Source organism: Scyliorhinus canicula, chromosome 9 (genome assembly GCF_902713615.1).
Source record: "Scyliorhinus canicula chromosome 9, sScyCan1.1, whole genome shotgun sequence".
Taxonomy (NCBI): domain Eukaryota; kingdom Metazoa; phylum Chordata; class Chondrichthyes; order Carcharhiniformes; family Scyliorhinidae; genus Scyliorhinus; species Scyliorhinus canicula.
Window position 1 is genome coordinate 121,825,181 of NC_052154.1, and position 22,190 is coordinate 121,847,370.

Genomic DNA, 22,190 nt, shown 5'->3' on the forward strand with positions numbered 1-22,190 from the left:
GGAAACCGGAGCACCCGGAGGAAACCCACGCAGATACGGGGACAATGTGCAAACGCCACACAGTCTCCCACGGTCAGAATCAAACCCAGGACCTTGGTGCTGAGAGGCAGCAGCGCTAACCACTGTGCCACTGCCACCCTAAATGAGTGGGATGGGAGGGGAAGGGGTTGGAGAGAATGCGTCATCTGTTCCTAGAGAGGCGGTTTGCTAGTCTAGAAGAATTTTTAAAGAATATTTTCATTCAAACTTTCAACATTTTTACACCACACAAACCCAACCCCAACGCCACCCCCTCACCTCAAACTACACCCCTTACCCCTTGATGGCAAAATTCAAGACAAACAAACCCCATCTCTGGTGGAATCCCTCATCTGCCCCTCCCAGAGCCAAGTTCACCTTCTCCAAATCCAAATACAGGAACTCCATTAGATCCCCCAGCCACGCCAAAGCACTGGGGGGAGAAACCGACCTCCACCCCATTAGAATCCGCCTGCAGGAATCTACGAGGTGAAGGCTGAAATATCTGCCCCCACACCCGTCTGCAGCGCTGGCAGGTCTGACACCCCGAATATGGTCTCCAGGGGACCAGGCTCCAAGACCACGTGCAGAACCTTAGATATGCTGCTGAAAAACGACCCACAAAATTTCTCCAACTTTGGGCTGGACCAGAACATGGTTGGCTGGGCCACTCCCGCACCGCCCTCTGGTATCTCCCCTCTCCCCCTCAAAAATCCGGCTCATCCTCAACTTCGATTAGTGAGCCCTGTGCACCACTTTTAATTGAATTAACCCCAGCCTCGTGTACGAGGTCGAAGCGTTAACCTGCCACAGCACTTTGCACCATAGTCCTTCCTCCGATACCATCTCTTTTTAAAAAATTTTTTATTTTTTATAAATTTAGAGTACCGAATTATCTTTTCCAATTAAGGGGCAATTTAGAGTGGCCAATCTACCTACCCTGCACATCTTTGGGTTGTGGGGGTGAAACCCACGCAGACACGGGGAGAACGTGCAAACTCCACACAGACAGTGACCCAGGTCCGGGATTCGAACCCGGGTCCTCAGCGCCGTCGGCAGCAATGCTAACCACTGCACCACCGTGCTGCCCTTTCCGATACCATCTCTAACTCTTCCTCCCACTTGACCATAATCCCTTCCATGGGCTCTTTGTCGTCCTCCATAATCCAACCATAGATCGGCAAAATGACCCCACTCTCCCTGCTGACAGCAGTTCCTCCAACAACGAGGAGGACGGTTCCACCGGAACGTTCGGGAAGACTTTTCTTGTGAAATTATGCACCTGCATATAGCTGAAGCTCGCTTCATACTAAAGCCCATACTTCATCCCCAACTCCTCCAAGCTTGCAAATCGCCCCTCCAAAAAACAGATCCATCATCTCTTTCACCCCCCTCTCCTCCCATCCCTGAAACCTTGCATCTATCCTCCCTGGCTCAAGCCCATCATTCCCTCTTATCAGCATCACCCGTGAACCTGCCCTCAACTTGAAGTAACCCTGACCCTTTACAAGAATATGCCTCCATCCACTCCCACAAAGCCTCTGTCTCTCTACTCCAGCCCCGCACCTTCACCACATTCACTGCCCAGTAATAGTGTGACAAGTTCGGAAGGGCCAAACCCCCCCCGACTGCCACCCTTTTGGAGCACCGCCTTCCTTATACTGGCTACCTTTCCTACCCACACAAATGACGAGACCGGCCTGTTGTCATGTGAGAGTGCCTTTAAGAAATGGGTGTTTATTACTGCAGTGATGTCAGAGAGTGGGTGGAGCTGGGCTGTCTGTCAGCTTTTTACTTTCGCCTTAGGCTTTTTGCTGCAGGGTGGGTTTGGTTTCATGTTAGTTTTGGAGAAGCTGAAATCACAGCAGGATGTGTATGACTCTGCAAGCTTATGAATGTTCATTTGGGGTTTCCAAAGGGATAACTGCTCTCAATAGTGAATTTAAACCTGATCTTTGTGTTAAAAGGGTCTTTTGTCTTCTGAATGTTGTTTGTGAATTTATTAAGGATTACTTAGTGTTGTATTCTTTGGGGGTTGTATTTGCGTTGATGGTTGCTAAGATGTTCACTGTATGTTTTAAAAAGGTTAACTTGAGTTCATAGAATAAACATTGTTTTGCTTTAAAAAGTACTTTTCGATTTCTGCTGTATCACACCTGTAGAGTGGGCCATGTGCTCCCCATAACTACAATCAATTCAAAGTTGTGGGTCAGGTGAACTCCATGATACACTTTGGGATTCTCTAAACCCTGGATCATAATACTGTCCACTCCTCGAAAGAACAACTTTGGCAAAAGGACCGGTAGACACTGGAACAGAAACAGGAACTGTGGCAAAATGTTCATTTTTACTGACTGCACCCGACCTGCCAGCGACAAGGGGGGACCTCCTTTCACCCTCTTCACCAGGCTCGTGAAATTAAGCTTATGAAGTCATGCCCAGTCCCGCGCCACCTGCACCCCCAAATACCTAAAATGAGTTGGCGCTGCCCAGAATAACAACCCTTTCACTCCCACCCCTGTACTTGGAGAAGACACCACAAAATATTCACTCTGCCCTAAATTTAACTTATACCCCGAAAACGCTCCAAATTTCATTCGTAACCCCATTATGTCCCTCACTAATGAGCCCGTGTCCGGGATGTACAGCAGCAGATAGGCTGTGCACAGAGGCACCCTATGCTTCCCCCCCCCCCCCACTATCCCCTTCCATAAGTCCGAATCCTACCCCCCCCCACTATCCCCTTCCATAAGTCCGAATCCTACCCCCCCCCCACTATCCCCTTCCATAAGTCCGAATCCTTCAGCGTTATGGCCAAGGGTTCTATCGGCAGCACAAACAGAAGAGGGAACATGGGTCATCCCTGCCTCGTTCCACAAATTAGAGGAAAGTACACCGAATTCATATCATTCGTCTGCACGCATGGTCTTGGGTCCTTGTATAACAATTTCATCCATGCCACAAACTTAGGCCCAATCTCAAACTTCCCCAGCATGACTAACAGATAACCACTCCACTTTGTCAAATGTATTTTCCGCATCTAAAGCCACCACACCTCCAGCTCCATTCCCTCTGCCGGAGAAAGGGTCAACATTCAGCAGCCTGCCCTTGACGAACCCTGTCTGATCCTCCCACACCACCTTCGGAAGGCACGCCTCCAACCTCACCGGCAACACCTTCGCCAGTATCTTAGCATCCACGTTCAGTAGAGCTATGGGACTATATAACCCACACTCCACCGGATCCTTCTACTTTTTGAGTAATAGTGAGATGGATGCCTGCCCCATCGTCTCTGGCAATCCTCCCCTTACCATCAAAACATTTCTACCATCAGGGGTGCCAACTTATCCTTGAACTTTTTATAAAATTCCTCCGGGAATCCATCAAACCCTGGTGCCTTACCCGCTGCCTGTACATCCTCCAACCCCATAGGTTCCAATCCCGCCTTTTCCTCCTCCCCCACCTTCGGACACTCCAGTCACTCTCGAAACTCCGTCATCTTCAACTGGTCCTCCGGCGGCTCTGACAAGCTCTTATACAAGTTCTCAAACACCCTATTCACCCGCTCCAGAGCCACCACCACCTCTCCCGTTTCATTCCTAAACGGCCCAATCTCCATCGCGGAGTGGAGTGGCTGCCTGCCGATGGAGCTGGCCTGCCAACAATCGACTGGCCTTCTCTGCATACTCATAAACAACTCTCCTCGCTCGCCTCAACTGCCAGTCCGCCCTCCCTGTTGGTAGAAGATCAAACTTTGCCTGCAATTTCTTCCTCCTCACCAAAAGCCCTGATCCGGATCCTGCGCATCCCTTCCAGCTACCTCCAATCGCATCTATCAGTCGCTGCCGTTCCTCACGCACCTCCCTATCCACCTTCGCCTTGAATGAAATGGCCTTACCCGTCACCACTGCCTCAACGCCTCCCAAACCACCGACGACTAAACCTCCTCATTTCAGTTAAACTCCATATACTCCTCAATTACTTTCCCCATCTCAATGCAAAAATTTGGGTCTGTCAACAAACCCACATCCAGCGTCCACATCAGCCTCTGGGCTGGACTGTTCTCCAAGACCACATCCATCCAGTGCAAATCATGGTCCGATATCACGATCATCGAATACTCTGCCTTCTTTACCCTAGCTAGCAGTGCATTCCCCACCACAAAGAAGTGGATCCTTGATCCCCCCCCCCCCCCCGACCCATTTCCGCTTCCAGGTACTTTTAAGTGCGACAAAACACATGCTCTCTTCACCAGCCCCTTCGAGCCTCGCAAGTTCACGTCACCAATTTGATCGGGGTTTCCCACATTGAAAAAACACACCAACTCCAAAGCCCTCCCATGCCCACCCCCTCCAAACTCCCAACACCCCACATCCAAACAAACTCTGAAACCAAAACTACCATAAATCCTCACCGTGCCTCTCAAACTACCCCAAGCCAAATACACAAAACAGTTAACCATAACATCCATAACAGGAAAGAACAACATAAAAGAAAAACCCAGTCCAAAGCAATGAAAGTCCAAATTCAGTCTAGTCCCAGGCCTTCTGCCTTCACCTCTGCTGCCATCTCAAAGTAGTAGTCCCTGCCATTGTGCATGACCTGAGCTTCGCCAGGCAGACCACACCAAACCACACGTTGCATTTATACAACACAACCTTAGCTTGACTGAAGGCCGCCCTTCTCCTTGCCACCTTCATTGTCAAGTCCTGATATTTATACATATATCATTTACATCACACTCCACCTCCCTCTTCTGTTTCTCCCACCTTGGCACCTTCTCCTTCACTTGAACATTGTGAAAGCAGACGATCACAGCACTCGGCGGTTCATTCGTCCTCAGTTTTGCCAGGAGCAACCGGTGTGCCCTGTCCAATTTGCACTGGGAGGGACCTCCCCCCTCCCCATCTGCGTCGCCAGCATGTTGGCAAAGTATTCTGTAGGCCTTCGGCCTTCCACTCCCTCGGCTACACCCATGATCCTCAGATTTTGCCTTTGTTCTCCAGGTATTCTACTTTGGCTCTCAGTCCTCTGTTGATCTCTGCCACCCTCTGCAGCTCCTCACCCACCAAGGTGAACTGGCCGCTGTGCTGCGACAATGCCTCCTCCACCCCTTCACTTTCTGTCCCTGCTCCCTCAACACCGTCAAAGTCTTCACCAACACCTCTCTCATCGGGGCAAGGGCTGTTTACCACAGGGCTAAATTGCTGGCTTTGAAAGCAGACCAAGCAGGCCAGCAGCACGGTTCGATTCCCGTAGCAGCCTTCCCGAACAGGCGCCGGAATGTGGCGACTAGGGGCGTTTCAGAGTAACTTCATTTGAAGCCTACTCGTGACAATAAGCGATTTTCATTTCATTTTTCATTTCATTTCATTTCATTTCATTTCATTTCACCCACCCAATCCTTAAGCGAGGTCATCATCTCTGCCCGATGCCTTTCAAAATGTTTTGAGAATAACCGCTCAAATTCCCGGCCATCACTCCAGCCACCTTTTGCACCGTGATGGGCATGGCTCCACCTGACGGGCTCTCTCCCGCCATCTTTAACCCGCTGCACTCCTCGCCACGCTTGGCAGCGGACGTTTGCTCACTCCCCTTTCCCCTGGATTCTTTTTCCTGGTTTTTGATATTCTATAAATGCCTCAGACCTTCCCGCAGCTTCTCACAAAATAATTTCCCCCCAAAACTGGGTGCAAAGGGCCTAAAAAAGACTACTCTGGCAGGAGCCACCAAATATGCGACCTCCACCTACATGCCGCAACCGGACATCCCCAGTCTGGAGGAATTGACGGATAAGTTTGGGCTCTCGCATTCAGACTTTTTTTAGATATTTACAAGTTCGCAACTTTGCAAAAAGGATTTTCCTGACATTCCCCGTGGCGTGCCCAACTTCGCTCGCAGGGTCGGAGGAGGAGGTGGGGAGCACTACCGGACTTTATGAATGGATTATGTCAGAGGTTGGAGGTGGAGGCGGTTAAAGCTGGGTGGGAGGAGGAGTTAGGGTCCGTATTAGATGACAAGGTGTGGAGTGTGGCCCTGCACAGGGTGACTCCATGTCCTCGTGTGCGAGGCTTGGTTTAATCCAACTCAAAATGGTTTATAGGGCACACCTGACCAAGTCCAGAATGAGTCACTTCTTTGCAGGGATGGAAGACAAGTGTGAGCGTTGCTCTAGAAGTCCCCTAACCACGGGCACATGTTCTGGTTGTGGATTTCTGTGTCTCCTCCTTTAGCACCGTGTTTGTGATTCTGAAGATTGAGCTGGATCCCTGCCCCTTAGTGGCCATATGTGGGGTGCTCGCCGGAGCTGCAGACAGACGTGGGGCCGATATCCTGGCCTTCACCTCGCTGATTGCCTGGAGGTGAGTACTGCCGGTATGGAGGTCTTTGTCTCTGTCCAGTGCCTCGGTGTGACTGGGAAACCTGATGGAGTCCCTACACCTCGTGAAAGTGAAGTACACTGTGAGGGGAGCAATTGAGGGGTTGTACAGATGATGGTATCTGTTTATTGTTTATTTTAAGGAATTGGTCACAGTTAATTGTTTTAAAAAATAAACGTACGAATACCCAATTCTTTAATTTCAATTAAGAGAGAATTTAGTGTGGCCAATTGACCTACCCTGTGCATCTTTTTTTGGGTTGTGGGGTGGGGGTTAGACCCACGCAGACGGTCACCCTTAGTTACTAAAGGGGGAAGAAGAGAAGGGGGGAGGGATTGGGTTGAGTGAGGGGTCAGTTTCTGTTTTGGGGGTTTTATGTGTGTATTTGTTATTTTTTCCTGTTATTTTGTATTCTATGAAGTGAAAAATTTGAATTAATGTATATTTTAAAAAAGGGATAGAACCTTTACAATGAATATTGCGGAAGACAGCCATGATAGTTCAGCAAGACTGGGGTAATAGATGAGTTGGACAGAATATATGCCAAGAATTTCATACATATTGGAGCTCAGGTGACAAAAGCATGGATGAGAGTTTCTGTAGCCAAGGGACTAAAGTAGGCACTCTTCCACTGCCCTCTGCTACTTTAACACTTACCTGTTTCCTGTAGTGATATGCATCACTGTATGAACACAAGGGGTTAATGTAAATACACTAGAACTAAGTAACCACTAGAGGGAACACGAGAGATGTCATGACGTGCAGACATACAACCAAGGGGTCATTAGAACAGGACACAACCAATGGGTAATCAGGGCACCCAGAGGTGGCATTACCACAAGGGGGCACTACACGACCCATATGAAAGGATAGAGCACACAGGCTCTGCCTCTTTCCACAGACAGACATCTAGAGAGTTAGACAGGGTTGATCAGCAGCATCACATCCAGCACGTGGCTTAGAGCAAGCTGGTAAACTTAGATTGAGTTACTACAGTTAGATTAGCAGAGAGTCAAACTCATTTGAGAACTGTGTTAATAGTTCAAGAAACACGTTGAACTCACTTGAGTCTGGAGCACCCATTAGTTAAGACTGCATCAAGTAGCAGCCTGTGTTATCTGAAGCAGCATTACACAACATGATACCAGGAGTGACTGTTCAATCTATTTAGTTCAACTCAGCAAGATCTGTGACAACCCATTACTGAATACAGGCACAATGGACAAGATTTAGGCTCCTCATCAGCTCAGGACCACCGGCAATCTTAGTGCCAACTGGCGATCATTCAAGCTGAAATTTCAACTATACGTGGAAGCATCCGACCTCAATGGCGCGGCCCTTGCTCGGAAGATAGCTCTTCTACTCACCATTGCGGGTGATCATGCAATAGAGATTTTCAACTCCTTTAAATACTCCGACGGGCAGGACAGAACGAAATTCCAGACTATCCTGGACAAATTTGACAGCCACTGCGAGGTAGACACAAACTAAATCGGTAAAACTGGGGCGAATACTCACCACGAGGCAGAGGTAGGGTTGCAACAGAAGCAGATGGCAGTTTTGATTCGCAGCCATCTAGCGCGTATCCAGCCTGACAAGTCCGCACATGCGCATTTCCCTCGAAGACTGAACCAGCAAACAATGTTTTGCACTTGCGCGAGAAGCCGCGCATGCGCAGTTGCGAAAAGAGCGCACAGTAAAGGAACTTCGGTGTGCGCATGCGCAATGGAGTCCTACGCATGACATCACGAGCGCCATGACGTCAGTGGCCTCGGACCACGTCCACTTAAAGGAGAAATGTCCGAAAATTAAAAAGAAGAGTTTAAAAACCACAAAACACAATTCTTTCACCTCGAAAGACGGAACAATGCCTGAAATTCTACCAGCAGTTGAAAATAACCTCTGCAGCACCCTGGCACAAGCAGTTAGCACCACCCAAAGAAATGATTTGTACATTGAAGAATACTACTCAGAAGATGATTTCATCATTGGACATAGCGAGCATAATAACAAATCCGAACCACAAAGAGATGATTTGTACATTGAAGAATACTACTCAGATATGGATGAGTTCTTTGGATTTGAGGATCATTGCATCAGCAACACGGTTGTAAACTCAACACGACTGTAGTCGTGGTAGACGAATCCAATACCATGATGCCATGGCAGCTCGTCGATACATTGGTTGACAGCAACCTGTTAAATAGCCAAGAAGAAGACGAAGCCTACAGAGAGCGGCCTGACGCCAAACCAGTGGTCCACGCACCACGAAAAGTGGTCCACGCACCACGAAGAGTCCCCAACTCCACACAGAAAGCGATGACAGACTACACAGCGAGACCACTGCACGACTCCGTTGAGAGCGTACAGATCGACTCCACAGCGAGACCACTGCACGACTCCACACAGGGAATGATGCCAGACTCCATAGAGAGAGTGATACAAGACTCCACAGCAAACCCGTTGACAGACTCCACAGTGGAAGCAACTCAAGACTCCATAGCGCAGAACATGCATGAACAAGACCGCGAAGGTCTATCCACCTTATCTGAGCAGCCAGCAGCAGACGATGCAAGTCTACCATGCTCACGTGAACAACAAAAAGACTATGACAGTCTACCCAGATTATTTGAACACCAGAACCAGACAATGAAAGTCTACCCAGCTCATTTAACCAACAAGAAGACACTGAAGGTCTACCCACTGTATGTGAGACAAGTGACAAAGGCATCACAATTCCCATACAAGATTTTCAACATCACAGCGGACTGACAGATCGCAGCTCGTATGTACAGAGGCACTCGACAATCAAAGTGAAACTGCTCGTGAGTCCAGTGAGACCACGCCAATTAAAACCTCATCCACTCGAGCCTACCGACAAGAAAATGGAATCTTGAAGATTTTGACTCCAGACGAGGAACATCAAGATGCCAAAGATGATTCAAGTGAATCAGAAATGACTCCAGAAAAGGAGCACCAAGGAATCAAAGAGGAAGCACATCAACCACAAAGGAGTGATGTCACCAAGAGCAATGCCACATCAGGTCATTCTCACAATTCTCAAGAAGAAACGCTCAATGAAGCATCAGATACCACAAAGGACACTGACACAAGTAACTTGGCGAATGACTCAAATTATCCACATGGAACGGTCATTGAGCGCAACAAGCACAACAACAACACCTACAAGAACAACGACAAGAAGCATAACAAAGGCAACAACAAGCACGACAAACACCACAAAAACAACAACAATAGAACAACGACTTATACAACATGGTACAACTCTGCACATGAAGGACAATGTGATAGCACAGCTCAAGACAATGGCAAGAGTGTAGACATACCATGGCATGACACCGAATCTCACCGATTCACGTTTGCTCCACGACAAACAAGCAAACCAGCTTTCAGGAAAGATGACATACAGAATCGCTACCACAAGCATAGAAAAAAAGAGTCCAAATCAGACAACGAAGTGAATCGACCATTCGAACACCTCCATGATCACAGGAACACTTGACGGCGTTCACAAGAAAATGACAGCATCAACATCACCATTTCAACAACAAAACAAGCAAGCCACTCGACTGTACCAATTCCTAAAGTTTGGACTCATAAATGTTAATTGGTCTGTATAATCATCAATATCATCACAACTTGTACATGTCATCATTTATCTACCTGTTTTGTACAATTTTATTTAACAAAGTACAGAAAATATGTAACACGAATAAAGGGGGGATGTAGTGATATGCATCGCTGTATATACACAAGGAGTTAATGTAAATACACTACAACTAAGTAACCACTAGAGGGAACACCAGAGATGTCATGTCATGCAGATATACAACCAATGGGTCATTAGAACAGAACACAACCAATGGGTAATCAGGGCACCCAGAGGTGGCATTACCACAAGGGGGCACTACACGACACATATAAAAGGTCGGGGCACACAGGCTCTGCCTCTTTCCACAGACAGACATCCGGTGAGTTAGACAGGGTTGATCAGCAGCATCACATCCAGCACGTGGCTTAGAACAAGCTGGTACACTTAGATTGAGTTACTACAGTTAAATTAGCAGAGAGTCGAACTCATTTGAGAACTGGGTTAATAGTTCAATAAACACGTTGAACTCATTTCAGAGTCTGGAGCATCCTTTAGTTAAGACTGCATCAAGTAGCAGCCTGTGTTATCCGAAGCAGCATAACACATTTCCCACCTTGATTGTCTCTTTTTCACCATGGATATCCAGCTCCTCTACACCTTTAGTCCCACATGTGTGAACCCTCCACTTCTTCCTTGAACGACCAGACCCACTACCCTCCTCTCCCTGGCCTAACATTAAACAGCTTCTCCTTCGATTCCTCTCAATTCCTCCTGTGATGAATTTTGGAAATTGTTATATATTATATTGTATATTTGTTGCAGTAATGTTATTAAAAACCCTGGTGTAAGATACATACAGGCAGTATGTTGCAGGAGTAAGATAAGGTTTTTCCTATTATTTAAGAAGTGTTTTAACTGTTACTTTGTTGCTAATGCGATTGATTCTGTGTTTAAATTAAAGTTTGTTTTAACATAAAAAGATACGGTAACGGTAAAGTAGCTAGCGTCCCAGATGACCATAGGCTGCTTTCATCTTTTGAGGGGGAGAGCTGACTGTTGGTAATTTAACCACAGCTCAGGCGAGGGGCAAGGTTGAGACAGTGGGGCCTTCATGAATGAACGTAAGATAACATAAAAGGTACCTATTGATCAGTGGCGAAGTATCCATTCCTCACAGTTTTAAAAATTGCAAATGTTTGGGTTCTCGTCCGGGATCCTCACACCCCAAAGTAAAGGTCTGTCTCCTTGGGAACTAGTTTGAGTCCGAACTGTACTGACCTTTTTGTGGGGCATGTGAAACAACCCTGCTTCCAGCCCTGGTCAGGTCCTCTCTCTCACCTCAGTTTCTGACACATCGATGGCTGTATTGATTCCACTTTCTGCTCTTGCCCTGAATTGGAAAATGTCCTCAGTTCTACTTCCAATTCTCACCTTTCCCCCACCGTCATAAGATCCATCTCCAATTCTTCCCATCCTTTCTTCAATTTCTCTGACTCGGTTTATGGAGATAGGCTGTTGACCGTTGGCACTAAAAGCCCACTTCCACAGTTGCCTTGATTACACTTCCTTCCTTCCAACAGGCTCCCCAGTAGCACATCTCTCAATTGGGCAATTTAGAGCTTTCTGGTCATAAAGTGCAACACGTTTAGTGGCACAGTAGTTAGCACTGCTGCCTCACAGCATCAGTGACTCGTGTTCGATTCGAACCTTGGGTGACTGTTTGTGTGGAGTTTGCACATTCTCCCTGTGTCTATGTGGGTTCCCTCCGGGTGCTCCCACATTCCGAAGGTGTGCAGGTTAGAACATAGAATTAGAACATAGAATTTACAGTGCAGAAGGAGGCCATTCGGCCCATCAAGTCTGCACTGGCTCTTGGAAAGAGCACCCCTTTTATGCCCCACATCTCCACTCTATCCCCGTAACCTAGCAACCCAACCTAACCTTTTTTGGACACTAAGGACAATTTAGCATGGCCAACCCCACCTAACCTGCACATCTTTGGACTGCGGGAGGAAACCGGTGCACCCGGAGGAAACCCACGCAGACACGGGAGAACGTGCAGACTCCGCACAGACAGTGACCTAAGCCGGGAATCGAACCTGGGACCCTGGCGCTGTGAAGCAACCATGCTAACCACTGTGCTACTGTGCTGCCCGTCAGTGGATTGGCCATGCTAAAATTGCCTCTTAGTGTCCAAAAGATGTGTAAGTTAGGTTGCGGGCATGGAACGGGTGTATGGGCCTTGGTAGAGTGCTCTTTTGGAGGATCGGTACAGATTCACTGGACCAAATGGCCCCCTTCTGCACTGTAAGGATTCTATGATAGTCATGATTCACATTTTTTTTCAGACAGCATCTGTTGGTCATGATTCTACTGCTGCCATTTACAGCTCTTCCGCACTCATCTTCTATTGACAGAAAACAATAAAGCGATAGTAAGAGCTACATAAAATAGAGTACGAAAATAAATATTCAGAAAATTTGAAGATCAACACATTTTTATGATTATATTAGGAAAAAGAGGGTAGTGCGATTGATAATGGCGATGGAAACAAGGAACTTGGCAGATGAGGTCAAACATCCTAAGCAAACTAATATTGAATCATGGACAATAATTCACAAGTTTAAAGTAAGCAAAATAAAATAACGGAAAAAAAAGCCATTAAAGATTGACAAATCCGCAGGACCAGATGGTTTATAAACCCAGGTTCTAAAGGAAATAAGTGAGAACATCGCAGGTGCCCGAACTTCTCTTATAAATTCTCTTGATTCGGGAACTGTTCCCTTAGATTGGAAAATTGTGGCTGTCACTTCACTATTTAAGAAAGGTGAGAGTGGGAAATCAGGGAATTATGGACCAGTTTGTCTAACTTCTTTTACCAGGAGATTATCATATTGTAATTACGGATAGAGGGCCAGACCTTCATCCTCAAGACAGGTAGCTGGAATTGGAAATATCCCCAGAACGCCTCAGGAGAAAGTACTGCAAGAATGTGATTTGGGTTGTGGGGGAAGGTGAGGTGGGGGTGATGCGAGCTGCAATCAGGCTAGCTGATCCTGGAAACATTTCAGAGGCTATTACAGGGGCTGGCACGAATGGAGTTGAGCCTTGTCCCAGTTGTAATGAAAACAGACATGAGCTCTAGCCCTCACTCCTCACATATTCCCCATGTCCCATCCATGTCACTTCATGCTCCCAACCCAACCCCTATACTATTTTGTTACCGCAGCCTAATAGAAGTGTCAATCATCTAGGTCCTTTAAAGTGTCAATAGCTGAATCTGCAACCACTTGAAACCTCTTCATCTTGTGTAAATAAGCATCATGAAATTGCTTGCAAAGATCATAATGTTATTTGTACAGGTTTCCAGAAGGTTTTTTATGAAGTCCCTCAGAGATTGTTCTCATCAAGTTGAAGCATATGGAATTGAAAGCATGTTATTAAGCTGGTGAAGAAATTGGCTGAGTCGCAAAGTTGTAGAAGGGATAATGGGCAGGCGCTTGCTGGCAAGATAGAGATCCCCACAAAAGATCTGTCCCGGGTCCTCAAACATTCACCTAATTTACAAAGAAGTAGGGTGATGGGATGTGTCCGATTTTAGCGATGACACAAAGGTAGGTGGCAATGTAAGTAGCGTAGATGGAGTGAATGGGCTAAACTATGGCACGTAGATTTCAATGTAGTGAAGTCGGGGTTACAGTCAGATCAATCATGATCTTATTGAATAATGGAGCAGGATCCACGGGCCAAGTAGCCTACTTCTGCTCCTAGTTCATATGTTTGTATGTAGGCAAATGTGAGCTAATTCATTTTGAACCCTAAAAAGATAGGACAGAGTACCGTCTAAAATGGTGAAAGGCTAGACTCAGTGCTGGTTCAAAGAGACTTAATGATCCAAGTACACAAATCATTAGAATGTCATGGACAGATACAAAAATATTCTTCACGGAATGCTGGCTTTTATAGCTGGATACCAGAATACAAATGGGTGTAGGTTATGCGAAAGCTACACAAAGTCCTGTTTAGATCACACCTGGAGTGCCATGACCTTTAGAAAGATAGGTTAGCCTTTGAGGGGGTGCAGCCTAGATTTACCAGAACGATAGCTGAGCTCCAAGTTTTAAATCACAAGAAATCAGACATGAGGGTTGTATTCCCTGGAATTTAGAAGATTGAAGGATGATTTGAATTAATTTTTCAAGGTATTTAAGGTGAATTGAGGATTCACTGCAAAGATCATAAAGATCGTTAAGGATAACGAGAAACTATTTCTGCTAGATAAGGAGTGTAATACTAGGGCGCATAGTTTAAAAATTAGAACAGGATCTTGCAGGAGTGAAATTCGGAAACACTTTTACAAAATTGGAAAGCTACTGCAAACAGTAATGTTTGATCAATTGTTAATTTTAAATCTGGCATTCACAGATTTTTAAAAAATTATTTCATGGGAAATGGGCGTCACTGGCTAGACCACCATTACTTGTCCATCCCTAATTGCACATGAGGGGGCATTTAAGAGTCAACCACATTGCTGTAGATCTGGTGTCACATGCAGGCCAGACCAGGTAAGGATACCAGATTTCCTTCCCTAAAGGACATCAGGGAACCAGATGGGTTTTTATGACGATTAACAATGGTTTCATGGTCATGATTAGACTTTTAATTCCAGATTTTTATTGAATTCAAATTTTGCCATCTGCTGTGGTGGATTTCAAACCTGGGTCCCCAGAGCATTACCCTGGGTCTCTGAATTTCTAGTCCAGTGACAGTACCACTATGCTGCTGGTAGTAAGGGAGATGGGAGTTAGATCGTAGATCCACCATGGCCTCATTGAATGGCACAAAAGACTTAAGGGACTGATTGGCCTGTTCCTATGTTCCGTTGGTTATCCCATTGTCATTTCCTTTTGCCATTGAAATCACTCCTGCACTCCACCATACCCCTTTAGTTTTTCATCCTTGCCAACCCTTCCCCATATCCGTACTTGCTTTATGACTGTTATATTTGTAACATTTTCCAGTTACAGACCTGATACATTAACTGTTGTTTCTCTTACCACAGATGCTACCTGACCCATTGAATCTTTCCAGCATTTGATGTTTACGTTTCCTATTTCCACCAACTTCGGGATTTTGTCTTCTGAGGTAGGGAAGAATTTTTTTAGGAATCCCTCCATTGCCTCACTCCTCCCTATCTCTGTGAACTCCTTCAGATGTCCAGCCCTCCATGATCTCTGTGCTTCTGAAATTCTGGCCTCTTGTATAACCCTGATTTTTAATGCCCGACCATTGATGGCCATGTCTTCAGGTGACTTGGGCCGCAGTTCTGAATTCCGTCCGACCGACACCTTTCCTCCTCTCTCTTCTCCTTTAAGACGCTCCTTGAAATCTATTGCTTTGGCTAACCTGTTCTTTTTTAAAATAAATTTAAAGTGCCCAATTTTTTTTTTCAATTTAGTGGATTTAGTGTGGACAATCCACCTACCTTGCACATGTTTGAGTTGTGGGGGTGAGACTCATGCAGACATGGGGAGAATGTCCAAACTCTACACCGATTGACCGTTTGGGGGGGGGGGAGCTAACCTGTTCTAATATTTCCTTATGTGGGTTGCTTTTTAAAGCAATTTCAGCGTTTCGGCACGTTAAATGCAAGCTGTTTTTGTTGAGTGGTGAGAAATGTTGCAGAGGTGGAAGTAAGTGATTTGTTGATGGTCATGGATAGGAACCAGGGTTTGAACTTCAGCTTTGGGTTGAACATGTGAAGAATGCAAATGCTGCACTGTATCTGAGAGTGTGGGTGAGGAGGGGAATGAAATTCATGGCAAACGTGTGCCGACTGTTAGGGGCAGCACGGTAGCATGGTGGTTAGCATAAATGCTTCACAGCTCCAGGGTCCCAGGTTCGGTTCCCGGCTGGGTCACTGCCTGTGCGGAGTCTGCACGTCCTCCCCGTGTGTGCGTAGGTTTTCTCCGGGTGCTCCAGTTTCCTCCCACAGTCCAAAGATGTGCGGGTTAGGTGGATTGGCCATGCTAAATTGCCCGTAGTGTCCTAAAAAGTAAGGTTAAGGGGGGGTTGGGTTACGGGTATAGGGTGGATACGTGGGTTTGAGTAGGGTGATCATTGCTCGGCACAACATCGAGGGCCGAAGGGCCTGTTCTGTGCTGTACTGTTCTATGTTCTGAACAGTGCAAGACTAAATATTGTCTAAACAGTGTGGCAGCATCAAGGCAATGAGGGACTGAGAGAAGTAGAGAGACACAGTTGGATACCATCAGCATATGTTTGAAAGCTGAAATGCATAAAAGCATGATATTCACCAACTGTGCCTCATTACGTTGATGAACTGGAGAACACAGTTACAAATTTGTACTTTAAATGTTTTATTCATCAAAGTGAGAGATATCAGTGCTGTTAGATAGAACATCTTACATTTCAGACGTTGTGTTTCAGCATCCAGCATTGTCTGGCCTTTACTCGGTGCTATCGGACAGCCTGCCGTCCTTCATCCTGCAGCATGAGTCATAGCTTTCTCCAACCTGACATTGGGAAGGTCAGGAACTCCTTTTTCCAGCTCCTAAAACAAACTCCATTCCCTTGCTACTGAACAGGGCAGCACGGTAGCACACGTGGCTAGCACTGGTCAGAAGTGGGGATGTTCACACATGACTACACTGTTTGCAACTTATCAGAGACTGAAGCAGTCCATGTCCAAATGCAACAAGACCTGAACAATATCCAGACTTGGGCTGACAAACAGCAAGTAACATTCACACCACACAAGTGCCAGGCAATGACAAACTCCAAAAAGAGAGAATGTAACCATCACCTCATGACATTCAAAGACATTACTATTACTGAATCTCCCATTACTGAATCCCCCATTATCAACATTGTGAGAGTTACCATAAGACATAGGAGCAGAATTAGGCCATTCGGTCCATCGTGTAATAATAATAATCGCTTATTGTCACAAGTAGGCTTCAATGAAGTTACTGTGAAAAGCCCCTAGTCGCCACATTCCAGCACCTGTTCAGGGAGGCCAGTACGGGAATTGAACCCGCCCTGCTGCCTTGTTCTGCATTACAAGCCAGCTGTTTAGCCCAGTGTGCTAAACCATCTCTGCCATCAATCATGGCTGATATATTTTACATCCCCATTCTCCTGACTTCTCCCCATAACCGCAATTCTCTTCTTAATCAAGAACCATTCTATCTCTGTCCTAAAGACACTCAGTGATTTGGCCTCCACAGCCTTCTGCGGCAAAGTATTCCACAGATTCCTTGCTGATGAAATTCCTCCTTATCTCAGTTTTAAAGCATCGTCCCTTCAGTCTAAAGCTGTGTCCTCCGGTTCTAGTTTTTCCTAGTAGTGGAAACATCCTCTCCACGTCCAGTCTATCCAGGCCACTCTACCATTGACCAGAAACTCAACTGGACTAGCCATATAAATTCTGTGGCTACGAGAGCAAGTCAGAGGCTTGAAATTGGCATCCCTTCCACAAACATTCACTCCCTCCCTCCACCACCGATGCACAATATGTACCAGTAGTGTGTACCATCTACAAGATGCAATGCAGAAACTCATCAAACTTCCTTCGACAGCACCTTAAAAAATCTCTCATCTCGAAGGACTAGGCCAGCAGATGCAACATCTTCGGTTCTGGGGTAATTTTCTTCAGAACAGTTAAGGTTAAGGGGAGATTTGATAGAGGGCATTCAAATGGTCATTAGGTAGACATATGGACAATAAGGGAATAGTGTAGATGGGCTTTAGAGCGGTTTCTCAGGTCGGCGCAACATCGAGGGCCGAAGGGCCTGTACTGCACTGTAATGTTCTATGTTCTATGTTCCAGGTTTCCAAAATCATGAAGGGTTTTAAAGAGTAAATAGGAGAAATTACTTTTAGTGGCAGAATGGCCGATCACCAGAGGAAACAGATTGGAAAAGAAGCCGAGGTGACATGAAGAAACATTTGTTTCAGAAACCAGTTGTTATAATCTGGAAGGATACTGCCTGGAAGGGTGGTGAAAGCAGATGTAATCATAACTTTTAAAAGGGAATTGGATACATACTTGAAGGGGGGAAATATTACTGGTCTGCGGGGATGATTCGGGCGGATGGGACAAAATTGAATAATTAAGGGAACAGGAGATAACCCTATCTCATGACACTAGTCAGGACAAGATGAATCTGAAGAGAATTGGATACGTGGGTTTGAGTAGGGTGATCATTGCTCGGCACAACATCGAGGGCCGAAGGGCCTGTTCTGCGCTGTACTGTTCTATGTTCTATGAGGTAAAACCCACCTATTTGACTATGCATTGATTCACCTGTCTTCATATCTCCTTATTTGGTTTACTTTCGGATTTTGTTTGATAATGGCCCTGTAAAGTATCTTGGGATGTTTTATCATCGTAAAGGAACCATGGGCGGAATTCATCGACCCCCCGGGGCTGGCGTCAATCCCGCCCCTGCCATGTCCTGAATTCTCTGCCCCCCCCCCCCCCCCCCCCGAGATTCAGCGGCCCGCAATGGGCCGAAGTCCCGCCGCTGACAAGCCTTTCCCGCCTTTCCCACCTACCTGACTGGCGGAATTGGCGGTGCGGGCGGGCTCCGGGGTCCTGGGGGAGGCGCGGGACGGTCTGAACGCCGTGGGGGCATTCTTTTTCCTCCGCCATGGCCTTCACCATGACGGAGGAGGCAGAAGAGACCCCGTCCCCTGCGCATGCACCGGTATGACGTCAGCAGCCGCTGACGCTCCGGCGCATGCGCGGACTTACGCCAGCCGGCGAAGTCCTTTCGGCCCCGGCTGGCGTAGCGCCAAAGACCGTTCACGCCAGCCGGTGGAGTGGAAACCACTCTGGCGTGGGCCTAGCCCCTCAATGTGAGGACTTGGCCCCTAAAGGTGCGGAGAATTCCGGAACACCCGCCCTGCCAAGTAGGGGAGAATCCCGGCCCATATAAATGTAAGTTGCTGTTGTTATAAATTGGTAATTTTCCTAAATTATGTGCTCGCTTCAGCAGCACATATACTAAAGTTGGAACTATACAGAGAAGATTAGCATTGCCCTGCACAATGATGACACGCAAATTCGTGAAACGTCCCATATTTTTTTGCTGGCAGCATGGTGGCGCAGTGATTAGCACTGCTGCTTCACGGCGCTGAGGACCCGGGTTCAATCCTGGCCCTGGGTTACTGTCTATGTGGAGTTTGCACACTCTACTTGTTTGCATGGGTTTCGCCCCTATAACCCAAAGATGTGCAGGGTGAGTGAATTGGCCGCGCAAATTGCCCCTTAATTGAAAAACAAATACTCTAAATTAAAAAGAAATAAAATCCTAAATTACAACGATTTCGTATTTGTTGGCTTAAGACAGGGGTGGGCAAACTTTTCCATGCAAGGGCCACATTCAGAAATTCACAATTTTAAAGGGCCGCATAGTATATTAAGTAAAATAATTACTTCACCCGGTTATGATTCTGGGCGCCTCATATAGAACATAGAACAGTACAGTAAGAAGTCTTACAACACCAGGTTAAAGTCCAACAGGTTCGATTCAAACACGAGCTTTCGGAGCGCAGCTCCTTCCTCAGGTGACTTTAACCTGGTGTTGTAAGACTTCTTACTGTGCTCACCCCAGTCCAACGCCGGCATCTCCACATCATAGAACAGTACAGCACAGAACAGGCCCTTCGGCCCTCGATGTTGTGCCGAGCAATGATCACCCTACTCAAGTCAACATATCCACCCTATACCAGTAAGTAACCCAACAGCCCCCCCCCCCCCCCCATTAACCTTAAAAAAAAAAATATTTTTTTAAAGATTTAAAAAAAAAAAATTTTTTTTTATGACTTGGTGGGCCGCATAAAGACCTTTGGCGGGCCACATGCGGCCCGTGGGCCGTAGTTTGACCACCCCTGGCTTAAGATGATGATGAGCTGGATTGATACTGTCCAAATTCATTTCACACAGGACTCTTATAGCCAGAGGATAGAAGGTACTTTTATCCTTTTAGCTGTCAGCCCTGACCCACTGACACCACTTTCACTTCTGAGGCAGAATGCTCATTCCAGAGACATGAGCACCTAAGCTTGGCGGACACATGCGTGCAGTACTGAGTAGGTGTTATAGCGCTGCAGGTACCATCTTTAGAATAATGGGTAGAAACTATCTTGTGACACTAGTCAGCCTCTTACGACAGCACCCACTAAACCCAAAACCTCACCTAGAAGGAAAAGGGCAGCAGACATGTGGGAACACCACCATTGTGCAAGTTCTCCAAGTCTTACACAATCCTTTTTTTTTTATAAATTTAGATTACCCAATTATCTTTTCCAATTAAGGGGCAATTTAGCGTGGCCAATCCACCTACTCTGCACATTTTTGGGTTGTGGGGGCGAAACCCATGCAGACACGGGGAGAATGTGCAAACTCCACACAGACAGTGACCCAGGGCCGGGATCGAACCTGGGACCTCAGCGCCGTGAGGCGGTTGTGCTAACCACTAGGCCACCGTGCTGCCCTTTCTTACACAATCCTGACTTGGAATATATAGTCGTTCCTTCACCGTTGGTCGGTCAGAGTCCTGGTGCTCCCTCCCAAAGCACACTGTGAGTGTATCTACACGACATGGACTGCAGCGGTTTAAGAAAGCGGCTCACTAATACCCTCTTGAGGGAAATTAGGGTCGGGCAATAAATGCTGGCCTAACCAATGACGTCCATATCCCCTGAAAGAATAAAAAAGTCTAATAAGAGCTAGTAGTTCTCACTGATGTCCTGGACAATACCTATCCCTTAGATGACAATTAAAACAGGTGATCTGGTCATTTATATAATTGCTGCTTGGGATTTTGATCTATGTAACCTGGCTGCCACATATCCAATATTAATATAACTGTAATCTTTATTAGTGTCACAAGTAGGCTTACATTAACAATGCAATGAAGTTACTGTAAAAATCCCCTCGTTGCCACATCCGGTGCCTGTTCGGGTATACTGAGGGAGAATTCAACACCCGGAGGAAACCCACACAGTCACGGGGAGAACATGCAGATTCCACACAGTGACCCAAGCCGGCAATCGAACCCGGGTCCCTGGTGCTGTGAAGCAACAGTGCTAACCACTGTGCCTCCGTGAACTACTGTACATTCAACTGTAGTTTATTGGCTATAAAGCACTTTGATTGTGAAAGGTGCTGTATAAATGTAAGTCTCTATCATCACACATATAATAGTAATAATCTTTATTAGTGTCAGAAGTAGGCTTACATTAACACTGCAATTAAGTTACTGTGAAAATCCCCATGTCGCCACATTCCAACGCCGGATCGGGTACACAGAGGGAGAATTCAGAATGTCTAATTCACCTAACAAGCACGTCTTTCAGGACTTGTGGGAGGAAACCGGACCACATGGAGGAAACCTGCACAGACATGGGGAGAATGTGCAGACTCCAGACAGTGTCCCAACTGAAATCGAACCCAGATCCATGGCGCTGCGAACCAACAGTGCTAACCACTGTGCATAAGAGAACAGGATTGAGCTGGGCTATCTTACTTTTGTGATTGAATAACCTGTCCATGTCTCCCCGTGGACAAGTTACTGGAATGCTATGGAAAGTGCCCCAATATAGATCATACTCTCCAAATGGGGAGGGAAGAAAACTGTAATACAGACAATTACCAGGGACTCTGGTTCGATTCCAACCTTGTTTGATTTCTGTGTGGAGTTTGTACCTTCACGTGTCTGCGTGGGTTTTCTCCGGATGCTCAGTTTCCTCCTGCAGACCAAAGATTAGGTACATTGCCATGCTAAATTGCCCCTTCGCAATGCCTCAACCTTGTGTGCAAGGATAGGGTTAATACAGTTAAAGGTGGCGCACAGAGCGCACCTGACAAGGTTAAGGGTGAGCCTGTTGTTTAAGGGGGTGGAGGACGCATACGAACAGTGTGGAAGAGGTCCGGCCAACCATGTGCATATTTTCTGGTCCTGCCGAAGATGGAGAAATGTTGAAGGTTGTTTTTCAGTACCATGTCAGTGATCGTGCACTTGGATTTAGAGCCCTGGGGACCATATTTGGGGTGTCGGACTCGCTGGAGCTGCAGATGGGTGTGGGGGCAGACGTTTTAGCCTTCCTCTCGTTGATTACTCGCAGGCGGGTCCTGTTGGGATGCCTCT

The 22,190-nt window shown here is 46.6% G+C and overlaps 1 protein-coding gene and 1 non-coding gene across 11 annotated transcripts in view; both read left to right on the forward strand.

Moving 5' to 3' along the window:
* pidd1 (p53-induced death domain protein 1) overlaps positions 1-22,190 on the forward strand; it is a 149,796-nt gene that overhangs the window by 12,690 nt on the left and 114,916 nt on the right. For 6 of the 10 annotated variants that reach the window (XM_038807484.1, XM_038807482.1, XM_038807481.1 and 3 more), the window contains one exon: positions 15,074-15,156. The exons of 1 other annotated variant lie outside the window; for it this stretch is intronic. The gene's annotated coding sequence lies outside the window, so the exon portion shown is untranslated. Of the gene's footprint in view, positions 1-15,073; positions 15,157-17,863; positions 17,966-22,190 lie in introns of all 10 variants that reach the window. 3 more of the 10 variants (XM_038807485.1, XM_038807486.1, XM_038807490.1) reach the window with 1 other exon arrangement.
* On the forward strand, positions 19,019-19,124 carry LOC119972062. Its single transcript, XR_005461991.1, has one exon. It is a non-coding gene; the product is annotated as a U6 spliceosomal RNA (small nuclear RNA).